This window comes from Pristis pectinata, chromosome 3, assembly GCF_009764475.1.
Source record: "Pristis pectinata isolate sPriPec2 chromosome 3, sPriPec2.1.pri, whole genome shotgun sequence".
NCBI lineage: Eukaryota > Metazoa > Chordata > Chondrichthyes > Rhinopristiformes > Pristidae > Pristis > Pristis pectinata.
Window position 1 is genome coordinate 62,354,220 of NC_067407.1, and position 16,635 is coordinate 62,370,854.

General features: G+C 39.2%; 1 protein-coding gene and 1 pseudogene across 7 annotated transcripts in view; one reads left to right on the plus strand and one right to left on the minus strand.

Annotated features, from left to right (window-relative positions):
• rasal2 (RAS protein activator like 2) overlaps positions 1-16,635 on the minus strand; it is a 352,406-nt gene that overhangs the window by 142,213 nt on the left and 193,558 nt on the right. The window contains exon 1 of one of the 7 annotated variants that reach the window (XM_052011429.1): positions 14,292-14,322. The exons of the other annotated variants lie outside the window; for them this stretch is intronic. The gene's annotated coding sequence lies outside the window, so the exon portion shown is untranslated. Of the gene's footprint in view, positions 1-14,291; positions 14,323-16,635 lie in introns of those variants that run through there. 7 annotated transcript variants of the gene reach the window in all.
• Positions 10,861-11,324, plus strand: LOC127568106 (40S ribosomal protein S11-like; annotated as a pseudogene).

Below are 16,635 nucleotides of genomic sequence, written 5' to 3' on the forward strand. Positions count from 1 at the left end.
CCGTAAACAAAACATTGAGCCTTGTGTTTTTACAATTAATAAACTACATTATCTTTCCTGCCTCACCATACTCTGCTGGTACAGTCCAGTGACCATCACAGGAAACTGACAGATTGAGAGATTATATTAGATCAGATATTATACAGGAAGTTTGTCATTAACCTACATTAGCTCTTGATCAGAATCACTAACAGGTTCTGGTGTATGTGCAGCAGGTATAGAGCAAGACCCAACCAGCATCAGAAATGGTTGAAATCAACAATTCTATTAAGCTCTCAGCAGCTCGAGTTGCAGATCTCAAATTATGTTGGCATTCTGTCTGGCAATTTATAACTTTTATAATTCAGACTATAAAACTGCATGTTCTCCTTTTTTTAACCAGCAGTGAGACAATAATTTTCCAATTCATGGCTTCAAATGGAACAAGCAAATAAATAAATGGACCATTGTAATGAAGTTGTTTGACCTGTGGTTAGATTAGCAGAGGTTCTTCAATGTATGTAATACATAGATCATTGTTTGGATATACTTTTCCATGGACACATGGCTGCACATTTTACACTTTTTTTTATTTCTGAAATTTACACCAGATTACCCTGGGTATACTGGATCTGACAAAGTAACTTGTATTCAATGGCCTAATAAACCGCAACACAGGCAATTCCTAATCTGTATCTGCAGATGTTAAAACTGAAACTGAATGGAACAAGAACTTGTGGGGGGAGGGATGGGAATGGAGGTATGCAGAGAATCACTAATCAATAGACTTAAAAGTAGTCTTAACTTGTTGCTCACATTGCTGAGTGAATTCTGGGTAACTTATGGAAGTCATCACAAACTCCAAGAGTATGGTTTTGAGCTGGGAATGTAAATTTCTGAATTGGCAATACAGAAAAGAATGGAAGAAATCCAAATGTTCAAAGGTTACTATTTCCCCACAACTGGTTTGGGATGCTATGCTTTGGTTCAAAGATAAGTAAAACAAAAGTTTCAAACAAATTTTCATCAAAATAAGAGCAATCAATAAAAGAATTCAATTCACGATTCTTTCCACCTGCATGTGCCATCCATCCCTATCTTGTTACCTGAGGTTAGTAACTGCTGCTCCACAAACATCAACGCCCTTCCTCACTGATTGCCTGTTACAAAATCAGATTACCTGTTGCAATCAAAACATCTCTCATCTCCAGCATTTTCAAGCAAGGAGATACTTTAGAATGTATGAGAAACTAGAGTGCAAGAAAATGTTATACTGCAACAACCCTGCTGGTCAAGCAATGTGGTCGGTATACTGAACATATAAGCTTTTAAACAAACACTCATGTAACTCCACCAACTTACCATTTGCACTGAAAGGAGAGCTGGGACTTGGCTGATCTCCGAGACAGCCATACTCGCCGGAAGCCTGCACTGTACATTGGTGACAAAATGAAAACACCAGCGTTGATAAGGGAGATGTTATCGAGCATGGCTGCATTGGCACCGAGCTAGCACCAAGGTGAGGCTGGCCCGCCGATGAAAAGAGTGGCTGGTGATGCAAATAAATGCAAAGTTACAACCACTGTGATGTAAGAAAATACAGTACATGGTAGAGTATTAGGCAAGTGATATTCAGATTCCTCTTCTGAGCAATGATGAATCAGCTTATTCATGATTTAGCACATATAGTACCAAACTGTCATGACGGAAAATCTGTTCTCTTCAGAACCACAAAGACAGACAATGCAGATTTGAACAATTTTGTTAACAATCCCTTGTCTTTCAAAACTAAGTAGAAACAAGGAAAAAACATTTAGGTTATCTCCCTCATCCTACTTCTCAGGTCTGATTATAGTACTTCTAGTGTGTGAATGACTAAGTTTAAAATACAAAGCTGAACCAGCCACTTTGCCTACATAAACAACCAATTTGATTTTAATAAATAAAAAAAAGGTGGCCCAAAACAACATGTAAAACAAAAATCTTTCACTTGCTCTTCTATTTATACCTCCTCTTCTGAAGATGCTGACTTTTGTTTCAGGCTGTGATCAACTGGCGTGTGATCCTGCACACTCAAAGATGGACACAAACAAATTTCTGGGCTCATACTTCAGCCACGTTATCTATCAGGAAGTTTTGACAGTTAGGGATCTGCCTACTTTCTTTTAAGCGAACAACCATAGTCTCAAACAAAGTACAAATTTTAATCTCAAGACTGTGGCTTCTCTTAACTCATCCAAAGAGCGTTTTTTCATCTGAGAGCTTAAAGAGAGAGACAGACCATTCAATCTTGCAGTGCCCAATCTTGACCTCACTCGGCATTCATTCACACAGCTTCGTTTTCCAGCAACAGCCTCATTATCATACCAGGCACTGCATTTACCAACCTAACTAATGAGACACTAAAAGGTAAAGGCAGCCATCACAGATGAAATTTCAAGGCCCAGCGCTACAAATTACTCTCCCTCAGCTGTGACAATTTGCCATAAAGCATACAAAAATTGACTAAATATTTATATCGCCATTCCCACACAACCAAATTAACACATGTGCCTTGCCATCACCATTAAACATTCAAGAACATCAACAGACATCCTCCAGTCTGACAAAAGTCATCTACCTGAAACATTAACCCTGCCTTGCTCTCACCCAACAGACACTGGCTGGCCAATTGAACATTTTCTGCACTAACTTGTTTAGTTTTAATGCACGCAGGTGGTGTTGGGTTCCTGTCCCAACAGAAAAATTATCCACAAACAAGAGAAAGGTTTCAATGCAGAAGCAACTGTAATTCTTGCAATTTATAACTTTAATTGTGATGAACATTAAAATAATAGTTCAAACTCCTCTCCAAAAAAGAATTAATAGTAAAAGTATCAAAAACAGGAGGCAAGATTAAATCAAAATGGAAAACATAATCAATCTCCAGGTTAAGCGGCAAAAATGTTTAAATCTATCAAAATACTGCATGAGGTACACACCACTCCCTGTGCAGAGTCAGAAATAAACTGCACTAACACTCTGCCCGTTGCCAGTTAATCTAATTAGAAAATTGATAGTCTGCAATTCATTCTGATTTTCCCAAATGCTGATGCTGTTTCCTCCAGAGCTTCCAATAAACTAAGAAAATCGACCAAAATATTTATATAGAGCTTTTCCATTAGCCCAACAAAAACCCCTCCTTTACTCAAGATATTCTCTGCTCTATAAAGGGATAGAAATTGCAGACCGAGGATCACCATACGACAGCAAAGACTGCAGTACCATGCCTCAACAACTGCCTCAAAAACAGGCCATGGACAAATACGTCTGCTTACATCATCATATTAAAAGTGAGCATTCAAGTTTGCAATCATCAGTACAACAACTGCAAATACTTGTTTTATGAAAACAAGGCAGAGTGTTTGCTCTAATTGCACCTCCCACCCTTAAGTCCTCTCAATGTAAGCAACAATGCACTCTGCTGCAGCAAATAGGCAAAATGTCTCCACAAACACAAACAGCTCTTTGTTCTACATTCTCCAGTTATCAAGTACCAATTCTGAGGAAATAAAGCTATACCGAAGTCCAGCAAGGTTTAATTTTACAAGTGAAAAGTCCTGTTTTGTAGAAATAAACTCCAATGCTGACATCTGCTTTCTTGCTGTAAAATGGAAATATCAAAATGTTATAAACGCAATTATTCATAATGTTTTCATAAATATTTTTTTGAAAATTTAAAAAACCAGGAACTTTTGTCTGCAGTCTATTCACACTGTACAAAAACTCAGCTGTTTCACATCAGCATCTTTTTGCAGAACTTCACACTTTCAAATTGAGTCAGGCGCAATTTGTTACACTGTTATTCTGACAAACCTCATTGCACTTGGTTCTGCAATTCTACACTTACATTTCATAGAAAGAACTTTGATTTGGTTTAAAGACATCAAGGAAAGCAGTTCGACAAGCTGTTATTCTGAAAGTGCCACTCCAGTTTCCTGCCCGAGTATAAAATATACCAGAAAACAAGTGCCCCATCTTCACCTCAGCTGAAAAAAGGCCTGTTTTTAGCACCAATGGGCAATCGCAAAACTTTATTAACAATTCCTTCATCTCTGTTTCAAGAGAAAATCTTTGAAGCAAACATGCACACCCAGCAGCAGCATTTCAGAGTGCAAATCAGCAAAGCATCAGAGGCTCACAATTAAAAGCAGCACCGGAATCCCCGTGCACTTCTCAAACACCAATCTAATACAGTGCATCTCACCCAAACAAGCTTCAACATCCCAATTAGCCCTGCATCACCCGCTGTCAACTGCCACTTTGATCAAATACACACAAGACAAAAGACCTTGCCAAGGGTTTAGAGGTCAGGTAAAGTCTGCTTTCTACCGAGCAACAAAAGAAGCTGTTCCTCATCTTCAATGCAGTTTGACCACTCTGCTCTACCATGGAGGAAGGAACTCATTGTCTGCCCACAGAATCTGGACACTGGCCACAACGGCTGCACGAAATATACCAACACCTTTCATACAGCTCTATTATCCTTCCTCATAAATTAGAACAGGGACGGCCCTCCAATAAATGGATATGCAAAGTGTTCTATTGATCACAGGCCTCTCTCATTGGAGCACAACACGGCTCATATTGATGGATTTTAATGGACTGTATAAAAAGCTGCCAGGAGAGATATTAAAGCTTTTAGTGCATTTCCTGGGTAAGATACTTTCTGTGCCCGTGCATCTGCAGTCAGCAATGTTAACGGTTACCAGCTGATTTTACACAGCAAATTAAACAATATTTTTATGAAGTAGTATTATCACAACCAAAGTGGAATGAAAATCAGTGTGGTTTGTTTTCTAATGCAGCCTTTTATTTTCAAGCAACCTAAGTGCCCATTCTCCACATTATTATTCATGAAAGCAGGGGATTTTGCAAAAGTGTATTTTAATAAATGATATTTTCTTATCAGTACCATCTCACAGCACTGCAACGACAACCCAGGTGAAAAAGCACCAGGATGCATGCTCCCAAGTCCCCGCTTGACTTGCAACAAGACCAGTTGCTGCCAATGGTATAACTATACCAAACAACATTGTCATATCTTTAAGGGAATTATCCAATCTCACCCTGGTTTATCTGCAAATTATGTCTGAAATAAAAACAAAATTACATCCAGAGGAAAAAATGTTGCCCAATTTAAGGTACAGGGATAAAAACAAACCTGCTGGAAATACTGAGGAGGTCTAGCTACATCTATGGAGAGAGAAACAGAATTACTGTTTCAGGTTGATGAACTCCCATCAGAACCACTTTCTGTTTCCTTTAGACTTCCAGCATCTGACGTTATTTTGCTAAGGGGAAAGGAATCCTTCTGCAGCCAGCCCAGACATGGAAACTCAGGTCAACAAATGGTTCTGAAGAAAGATCATTGATTCAAAACATCAACTCTGTTTCTCCCTCCACAGGTGCACCCTGATTTGCTGAATATTTCCAGAATTTTTGTTCCTGTATCAAAACTTGGGTACTTCTTGTTGCACTCAATGTGACAATCCTAGCCTGCAGTATTATCCTTATGTTTCATCTGGACTCAAATCCAAATGATATCAGTTAAAATGCATTTTCCATGCTTTGTTATTTCATAAGTCTCTCAAAGCAAGTTCATCTAATTCGATCCACATGCAGCAAACCAGAAGAGTTTTAACTGGTTGAAAATTCTGGAAGCGAAGCCCAGAAATGGAAAGAAACCCATAAAGGAAAGCAGAGACAGATAGGGAGTGAAGGGGTTTTCTCGTTACAAAAAACAAGTCTTCCTCCATGCAAAAGTGGAATTACCTGTGGAATTTATACACAACCTTTGTACAAATACTTCATATGTCCCCAAATGCAAACAAAAACACTTCAAGTTGTGGGATAAACACTCAAGTCTCAAATTCTGTACTTGTCCCAGATTATAGCTTTTTGCTTGGTGGGTTGGGGCATGGATGGAGTTAGGGGAGTAAAAAAAAATGTACATAAATTACTCAAGTGTTCAATTTTCAGCAATGCAGCACATAAATCAATTCCTAGTCTACTGAGCACTACAAACAGAATTGAATCTCAGTCTACAATTTGCATTATCATGCAGACATCACAAAGGAATTATGGAGAGACTATTTGTCCAAGCATAAATGTAATCACCAAAGAAAATAATGAAAAAGCTGCATTAGAGAAACAGCACTGGGAAAACTAACAAGAACATTTCAGTCCAGAGTTTAATAGCACTCGTGTATAAGGCCAGTCAAGGTGCAAAAACCAATCCTAGATAGGACTAAATTAATATCTGGCAAATTATAATTTACATGGTGCTTATTTTATAAGGAAAGGAGTAATGGTTTATTTACCCCAGGTACCAAATATTGCAGATTCTAGCTTTGCCCATTGTGATAAAACACAAAACTCAAAATCATGAATAGAATAGCTGCATGCAAGTACAAGGATGCAGTGCACTTTCAGACACGACATCACAGGTAGACGGATGAAAGATGGACAGCAGCATTCCATTGCCCAGACTTTCAGCCATATTTTGTGGGCTCAGAGCAAAAGTAAAAAAAACAGGAAAATGTATCCAAAGCATTGGGCAACACTAATAGTTTCAAGCCAACAATGTGCTTCTCAGTTTCTTTAACAGGCTCTGAATAAAAGGGCAAAAGCTGCCTTTTTTGAAATAAAGAACCTTTACCAAAACAGCACATTGCTCCACGTCCATTTTCTGCTGTGGTATCTGTATGCCCTTTAATGCTGGTGCTTCTGAAGACAAATGACAGCTGCAGAACTGTCAACAAACCATCCTCCACTGAAGGCAACAAGCTCCCAACTAAACACCAGTGGTTGGCACAACAATGTATCAAAATCACAACATGATATATTCAGCTCTTAAAGGTATCTTTATACAACTGACTCTGTCCCTAGAGCATTTGATACATCACAAGTTGAAATGTAACAATCTTGTGATGCCACCAAGTGCATATTATGGATGTTAGTTGATATAACTGGAAATTCCCCTCCCACTGGCTGCTCACCAAATTAGTGTCACTCACAACTGCTTCTTGGTAGTTCAACACTGCTTACAACAACAAAGGTCAAAGAGGCAGAGTTTGCATGTACTATGGTTCCATGTTGATTAATACTGCATCTGTCTTTTCAGATTATGTACAGAATCGTCTTTGGTCCATTCCTCGAGGAGGAATAGAGATACAGCAGGTAGTGCTACTGCCTCAGAGCTTCAAGACCCATGTTTGATCTTGACCTATGGTGGTGTCCATGTGGTATCTGCATTTTCTCCCTTTGGTCATGTGGTTTCCCCAGGGTGTTCTGGTTTCTTCCCACATTCTAAAAATATGCTGGTACTTGAACTGATTGCTGTAAATTATCCCTAGTTTTCTGGGTGGGAGGAGAATCAAGGTGCAGTTGATGGTTACATGAGAAAGAATAGATTACAGGGAAATAAATGGGGGAATGGGATTGATCTGAGAGCTGGCAGAGAATTGATGGGCTGAATGATATCTTACGATATGAAAAAAATATAAAATCCTCAGGTCTCTTCCTCATCTTGTTTTGCAGTACATGGATGACTGAGGTCCAACCAAACTGGATGAACTTCAGAAGTATTGCAGCTGTCACCAACACCATTGTGAAAAAATAATACTGTTTTCTGTTTAATAAGAGAAATTTGCCAAAGTTAGTAGTCACTTCCACTTGTGGTGCTTAAACTACATAAGCACTTAAACATATATAACTTGCTCATCTTGTACCTCCCGTGGTGAAGCAGCCTCAGTGTCTCCTCAACCATTGTTCTTCATCAAGGACTGGGAAGTAAGCAGTGCAGTACTCAGCACTAATAGCCCAGAGCTTGTGATTGCTTCATGACCTCTCACAGCTAGACCAGGGGAAACATGGTCTTAATGCATGCCTTGATCCAGCCCCAGGAACAGTTTCACTGATCCACCAACAACCCTGATACCTTGACAGGTCAAACATTTTCCTAGCTCTCTGATGGTCGCTGACCCGAGCCTGCATTCTCTTTTTTTCTGCCTTTGCCTTCTTCAACCCATCTCCCTTTTTGCTGGACCAGTGATCCAGACAGAAAGGTTCGGTGTGTGGGACAAAGAAAAGAGCTTTTGAGTGGGGCAGCACAAGGCAACGATGACCAGACCAAAATTATTGCAGAGGGGGCTAATATTGTGGAAACCACAATTCAGGAAAGGCCTCAATCACAGTATGCTACTTTGCTGTATTGCCACGAAATGAAACTGAGTTTCCAATTTCCTCCCTACCTTACCTTTCTATGGGCCCTTCCTCAACTTCTCTACCTTCATCAATAATAATAGACTATCAGCCACGCCCATTTGATTCTAACTGCAACAAATACAGTACCTTGTTGTGACCTTGCACCTTATTGCACTGCACTTTCTCTGTAGCTGTGACACTTTACTCTGTACTGTTACTGTTTTTACCTGTACTACATCAATGCACTTTGTACTACCTCAATGTAACTGCACTGTGTAATGAATTGACCTGTACGATCGGTTTGTAAAACAAGCTTTTCACTGTACCTTGGTACAAGTGACAATAATAAACCAATACCAACACCTTGAAATCACTTTGTCCTACCCTCCTTTCCGTAAGAACTATTCCTTGAGTTTTTCCACCTCCATGACTTTTGTTATGACAATGCCACTTTCCTTGCCAGTGCTTCAAGCAGATTTTACTCTCTCCCTCATCAAGGATTCCCCTTCACAATGCAAGAAGCACATGAAAATATGTAGACACACTTGTCTCTCAATCTTTTCCCTCCCTTCCAGAAACATGATCAGGATGCTCTTGTACTCAATTTCCACACCATCAGCCTCCATCTCAACCACTATCATTTCCACAACCTCCAACACAGTGCCAATGCCAAAAACATCTCCTCTTTGAGCATTCTGATGGGACCACTCACTCTCCAAACCTTGGTCTGCTTTTCATTCATCAGCAACAGCTCATTTCCTTCTTATGGGATTGTTAGTGCACATGAACGAAATGCAAAACTGGCCCTTTTACTTTTCCCTTTCTAAGGCTGGGGGCCCAAACACTCTTTCCAGCTGAACCAGCTGTGGTTCTTTCAGCATTCCCTGCTCTCAGTGAAATCTTTATACACAAGCACAGATTGGGTGATGTTTGTGGACTGTCCTCATTTAAACCACAATCCTTACCCTGGACTTCATATTTGCGATCATTTTAATTGTGTGCCCAGTCCCAATCTGACCTCTCTTGGTTTCCTACCTGAACATCACTTCATCAGTCGGCTCTGCACTTCCGAGCAGTACAGATAATTGTTCAACATTGTTGTTTTTGGCTATTTAGAATTGATCAGAGGATATTGTATTGCAGAATGAGTACAGATGCATTGTACTAAAGGTAACTGATCTATGACCTTCACTCAGCTGCTTTTGGGAGATGGAAGAAACATTGATTAATTTTTTTATTAAATGCACCCCAGGAATTGCAGTTTGTTTTGTTCCAGACCAACCTCTGTCTAGCAATCACATCAATTGTCATGAACAGAGAACCAAGACAAATCATGTTCCAAATTTCAGAAAATTTCAGAAGCATATAGAAAGAAATCTTCCTGGATTCATGTGTTGTTAAATGCGCATCATGCTATGGGACACTCTAATCCAACACAAATTATATTAAAGAAAGAAGTCTGCCGCAGTTGAGGAGTCAATTTAGCAATATATACTTCACAACAAATTGGAATATTGTCAAATAGAAAACAAAATCAACATATAATTATTAGAGACGCAAGTACTGTTTAGATACACATCTGCAGTGGTTTTGCAGAGAAGAAACAAATGTATTTTGGATGGAATATTTGACCTTCCCAAGGGTTTTATAAAATTCTGCACTTAAAGGTCAAATATGAAGTCCAGGGTAAGGATTCTGCACTTAATTAGAGAAATTCATGGTCTCAGAAATAGAGCACAGAAATATGAATGAAGAATCTGATTTTTTTTCATTGACCAAGCCCCAAAGCAATTTCCAATATATCAAATTTTATCATACAACAAATTCAATAAAAATATTTTTGAAAAGTTAATCAGAAAAATCTCATTGAAAAATATCTGGAGGAAAAATAAACATTGATGTCAAGAAACAAGGGACAATTACTATGCTCACCATTCATAAACAGATGACTCATAGGGAGAGCAATTCCAATGACCAATGGCCCAGTTTTCAATGACAGAATTTAACAGAGTTTCAGCCACTACAAGTAATTTTAATTAGTTTGCTATCTGTACAAAGAATGGAAGTTTTTAGAATCCTTTTTTTGTCCCAGGTTCACAGATGAGCAGCACTGTTTACAATCACAACTGCCTGAACAACAAGTTAATTTTAAACTAATTAGTACGTTTTGTAGTTTCAGTGTTAGGTCACAGTTTGTGAACGACTCTGATCCCCTCTGGATGCCCGACCAGAAAAGCTAGAAATATTTAATAACCAACTACTCACATAACACAGCACTGAGATAATCTACCAAAATAACAAGAGCATTCTTTTTTGGAGAGACAAGTCAGCTGTCATCAGTTTACCACAAGAGTGCCCTAATTAGATTCCTTTTGAACTTGTTATAAAAAGAACACAGAAAGGGAGCCTTCTAATTTCTCCCTCCCTAATTTTATCTCCTTGTCTCCCAGACCTGTCTCAGACACTGGTAGTCTTCCACAAGCAGTGGTTACCAGGTGACTAAACTTTGTGAAATTAGAAACTATGCTAACAAATTTTGCATATCTCTAGCCTCCTATCCATATCCATACACATTGTTCCAGCTGTGGCAAAGGATTCACTGTTAAGGTGATTCCAGCATGAAGTGTGCTGGAAATGGCAGATAACCAGACATAGCACACCTACCAGAAGAACCCAACCCTCTTCCTGAACAAGAAGCTCATGTTAGTGGCCGAGGGTGGCAAGGAGAAGCTGCCTCACTACCACAGCAAGTGAGCCAGGATGTCCAAGATCTACGGGAGGCGACTGATAAGAACTTACACTGACACAAGATGTCTGTTCAGCAGGAATATGTCAATTTGAAGGTGCATCCTGATAAGTGTTGTGAATAAGATAAGGATACAACAAACCATTGTTATTCACGGAGACTACGTTCACTACATCAGGAAATACATTGCTTTGAGAGGTGACATAAGAACATGTCTGTGCACATATCCTCCTGCTTCAGGGATTACAGAATGGAGACAATGTGACTGTTCCCCCTCAGTAAGACAGTGTTCTTCAATGTCCTCAAAGTCACCAAGGCTGCAGGAGGCAAGCAATAGTTCCAGAAATTTTAAGGGCAATTGCAATGTGAATAATCCAAAATAAAATGTTTCTGAAAAGAAAATAAAAGAAGTACTTGTTCTCCCTCTGCCGTAGCCCCAGTGGAAATCAGTACAGAACATTGACAAAGAATAGGAATTATCTCCATTCAATGGATCCAGACCACATGAGGTGCTCAATTTACATATAAAGTCAATGGCACAGCTAACCCATGTCAAAAGTCGGACCTCAAGTGCACTCCACAACAATAAACAGGCCAGAATCACCTCTAGCACCAACATCAAGGTACTTGCTTCAAAATTATTTTTTTGGAAAATTCCATTCCATCTCTGAATTATGTGTAATTTACAGCAAATTGCAAGAAGTTGTCATAGTAAGTGACTTTTGACAAGATCCATAAGCCTTATCAAAGCAATTCAATGCAGGTTTCTCTCAACATAATTAAACAAAACACCTTAAAGGATAAATCCCACAACCCCAGTCTGTCGGGGTTTTACATTCAGTATATAATCACAAACTACAAACAGATGGATTAAGATTTATAGATGATGGAAGTGCAAATCAGAAGTAATTTATTCTCCAAATTCACTTATTTGAAGCAAAATGGCCACATATTTCATATAAATCCTGAGACTGAACTGCAAGTTGAGATAAAAAATAAAAATACAAACAAACAGAAGCAAACTTTTAAAGAATGCAGGCAGCCATTCAGCTCATCAATTCCATACTAGCTCCCTCAGCAATCCCATTCCCCCACATTTCCCTGTAACATATTCCCTCTCATGCCCATTAACACCTACTTGATCTTCTTAACAGCCGCCGATAATTGGGATAATCTACAGTAGCCAATTAACCTAACAAGCAGCACATTTTTAGGATTTGGCAGGAAACTAGAGCACCTTGTGGAAACCCACATGGTCACAGGGAGAAGTAAAATCAGAGGTCAGAATCGAACTTTGAATCACTGGAGCTTTGAGGGAGCTGCACCAATGCGATGCTCTGATCTGAATATAAAGAAGCATTCATTTTAAACATACAAGGTATATTAAGTATAAGCATGCAATCAAATCTCAGTGTGCTTGTGCACAAATGGACTTGATTGCTTTGCAGTTGCAGCTACAGCTGAAGAAGCTATGCCTAGAAGGCTATTATCGCCACAACATAATAGTGGGTCAAAGTAATACAAAGGTCGGGTTATTTTGGTGTTCTTATGATAGATATAAAAACTACCTTCCAACAGGCAAAAATAAAAAAGAACACTGTACTTCAAAATAACAAAATAAATCTACCAGAATAACATTAAGGCAGTTGTGTAGTATGTCCTTTCAGACCTTTGACCTCTAAACTAGGCAACCAACCTGACAGAATCTTCGCGTCACAAATGAACACGGAAAAGGTTTATGAATCACTGTGCAGCAGTGACTCATAAATGATCCTGCATGATCTTAGAGGAAGCAAAATAATGCATCATGCCATCATGGAAGAAAGGGGCCAGAGGAGGGCGCAGGGAAGTACATGGATCTTAGAAGACAACACATTGGAGGCAAAAGGGAAAAATTGTAAACAGTTTTAAAAAAAAGTAGAAAATGCATGAAGAAATTACCCACCCTCCACACCAACAACAATCCCACCACCACTCCTCTTGATTTTATACAAATCACTGGTTCATCTACTAACTTGAATCAGAATCTTATACCACTCACACACTGCTAGGCTTGTCAAGTCCCTCAATGAATGAAAGTACTCCTGAACAATAGCTGTAAACCGTTTCACAAAATGATATGATATGTTATTTCTTTGCTTTGAACCCAGCTCATCAACAGGTCAGACAATAGTCTTATGTTGGGAGTTAACACTTTATGAATCCAATATATCATAACAACATTATAAGTTAATTCAAATACAAATTCTATTTTATTATAATAGAAGAAGGTTATTCAGCTCTTTATGTCAGTTTCTTCATTCAACGACATTTGGTTGAAACTTTCTTGGAAATGTCTGTAATTCTGCAATGAAGTGACACTTGTCAGCTACTAAATTCTACACCACACCATACCACCCAACCTTCCCCAATAATCCTTTATCCCTACCATCTCCCTGATCTCAGTAAGTTCAGGCAACACCACTGGTGATTTCCTGAATGTGCTCCAATGCTGGAGTGTAAATGGAGGGCTTTGATGCAGCAGCTACCTCACATCCCCAGTCACCCAGACTGGATCCTGACCTTGCAAGCTACCTATGTAGAGTTTGCATATGCTCACCATGACAGCATGGATACTGTGACTTCCTCTCCCAAGCCAAAGATGTGCTGGTGGGTTAATTGGCTACTGCAAAATACTCATCAGAGGTGACAAGTTGCAAAAGAATCAGAATGGAGTTGATAGGCTTGTGGGAGTGATAAAGATGCAGGGGAATAAGAGCAGGAATGGAAACGATGAGATTGCTTTGCTGGGAGCCAAAGTGGACCCAGTGGGCCAAAAGGCCATCTTCTGTGTTGTAATCACAATTCCAGATCAGTCCAGTCTAATCCACAAGACAACAAAAGGAAATTGAGCAAATACTATTTTCTGTACATAGCTTCAAAATCCAGATTCTGTTTGTCTTTGATAAGGCTATGGTTTTTCCAGCACAAGCCTTAATGGAGTAAAAAAAATTCTGAAAGTGCCTTACCGCCATGTACGAGACACTCAATGGCCCTCACAGACTGGAATAGCAGGCAGTTATGGATGGATGCAGCCATCTCTCATCAGAAGAAATGGTTCATCATTGTCCACTCTTACCTCAATTCTGTTTGTTCACAACATGAAGACAGTGGACTGATATACATTTCTGTAGGAAGGATTTCAGAAGGTGCAGCAAAAGCACATTATCATGACTGTTTGAATGTTATGGGTTTCACCATGCTTTGCAATATCTCTCTTCAGATCATACATTGAGTATATTTAAGGAAGGCGAGTCGGCTGTTGAAGGTCTTCACGTACCTCACTGGCAGAAGACAGATGCTCCATTGTATTGTTCTGTGTTCCTGGATGTCTGAAGTCACTCACACTGCCTGTATGTCTTCTGCATGCCTCAAGGATTAGTCACAATATGGGCTAGGCAAGGCTACAGCTACTAGTGATTGAAAGCCACGGCACCAAATTTTTGAGACAACATCACTCAAACACCTGCTTAGCTGGAATGAAGTTCCTTGAGATAAATAACTCTCTACTCTTGTCTGTTCAGCTGTTCAGTAGTGACTGTTCCATGATTTCAGTGGTATTACATCACAATTTTTCCAGTTGTGCTTAGCAACGACAACCATGCTACAAAATAAAAGCCTTTTCACTTTATATTGCAAGTCCCTAACCAGGGAATAAAACAAAGCTGTTTATCTACATGTCCTCCTGACAGCATATGCTGCAACTTCACTTCAAATGAGATTTCCACTTTTCACTGGGTTTCATGCTTTAAGTATGACTTACGACATTGAGACTATTTAACAAACCACAGTTCAGTGAATTAAAATGAAGGCAGCAGCCAGGACTCAGAATCAAAATCAGATTTATTATCACTGACACATGACGTGAAATTTGTTGTTTTGTGGTAGCAGTACTGTGCAAAGACATAAAAATCTATAAATTACAAAAATATAAGATTAGTGCAAAAAAAAGGAATAATGAGATAGTGTTCATGAGTTCTTGGACTGTTCAGAAATCTTATGGTGGAGGGGAAGAAGCTGTTCCTGAATCATTGAGTGTGGGTCTTCAGGCTCCTGTACCTCCTCCCTGATGGTAGTAATGAGAAGAGGGCATGTTCTAGGTGGTGAGGGTCCTTAGTGATGGATGCCACCTTCTTGAGGCACTGCCTCTTGAAGATGTCCTCAATGGTGGAGAGGGTTGTGCCCATGAAGGAGCTGGCTGAATCTATAACTCCTTGCAGCCTCTTGCGATCCTGTGCATTGGAGGCTCCAGACCAGGCTGTGATGCAACCAGTCAGAATGCTCTCCACCATACACCTATTGACATTTAAGAATCTTTGGTGACATACCAAATCTCCTCAAACTCCTAACAGACAGTGCATGGGAACAAATTAATTTCACATTTCATATATTTACTCACAGTATTCAACATTTATTAAAATGGTACCAGTTCTTCTGCTTGGCAATACTGGCTGTGAGTGACAGCATGTTGGCTGCATTGGAAAAAATACAGCTTGAAGTTTCTCTACGAAACTTCTTTCTGTATTTGATGAGCACTGCATTGGTTCATCATTAATTACGTGAAAGACATAACAAAAAAGTGTACCTGAACTGCCCAATAATCTCATGGTTTGGGAGGGGTGGAATAATTAACAAAATCCTTACCACATCTTTTTCTGTCCTATGAAAGGGACAACACAAATTTGCAGAACATATTTATCCCAATAATATTTGGGAAGACACCTATTGTCACCTCATCTGGGTTGAAAACAAAAGATCAAAGTGGTGGAAGTACAGTGCAGGCGGTCTCCGAGTTACAAACGCCTACTATGGTCACCCCTACAGACAAACGAGCTCCCGTATTATTAAATTCAAAAGTCCAATGTACGTACAAACTTTCTTTCTAATAAATGACGGAACTAGTTTCTTCTCTCTCCACTTTTGGTAATTGTTCTTTCTTTATCAGTCTTATTTGTTTTTGATGCCATTCATCACAATACTGTGGAGGAATGGTTGCCATATCGAGTGATTTTTATGTATTTTCTGACATATGGACAAAATCGACTTTTGAACGTCTGTAAAAACAGAACCTGTTCATTACCTGGGGATGGCCTATGCTTTAAAACATTAAATCCAGAGGGGTCCATAAAATGACTGTCAAACTCTACAGCAATACAAACACATGGATTAACAATACTCAGGCAAGTCATACTAAAATTATTGCTTCAACACTTCCATTCCATCTTCTGCCCTTCAGAATGATTCAATCATTAGTTTTTAGTCTTTTACTTTAATATGCTTCTTTTCTCCTCATTTCACCACCCTCCCATAAACAAGGAATTAAACATCTGGAATTTGTCTGGGACAATCCAAAAAAATACCCACTCAGAAGAGTTAAAACCATGTAAGTAATGAGTAGAAACATGAATGGGATCAGAGCTCAAACTCATCATTTTTAAAGTTCCTCAAATTGTTCTGACAAAAGAAAAATGACCGTGGATAATTCTCATTAGAGCAGATAGCATTCCAAGGCCAAGTTCCCAAATTAAATGACTACAGAATTACCCCATTGAACTGCTGGACAAATATGGAAGTGCACAAATTAATTTCCTAAAACCTCATATGGCAGCAAAGCAATGAGCAAT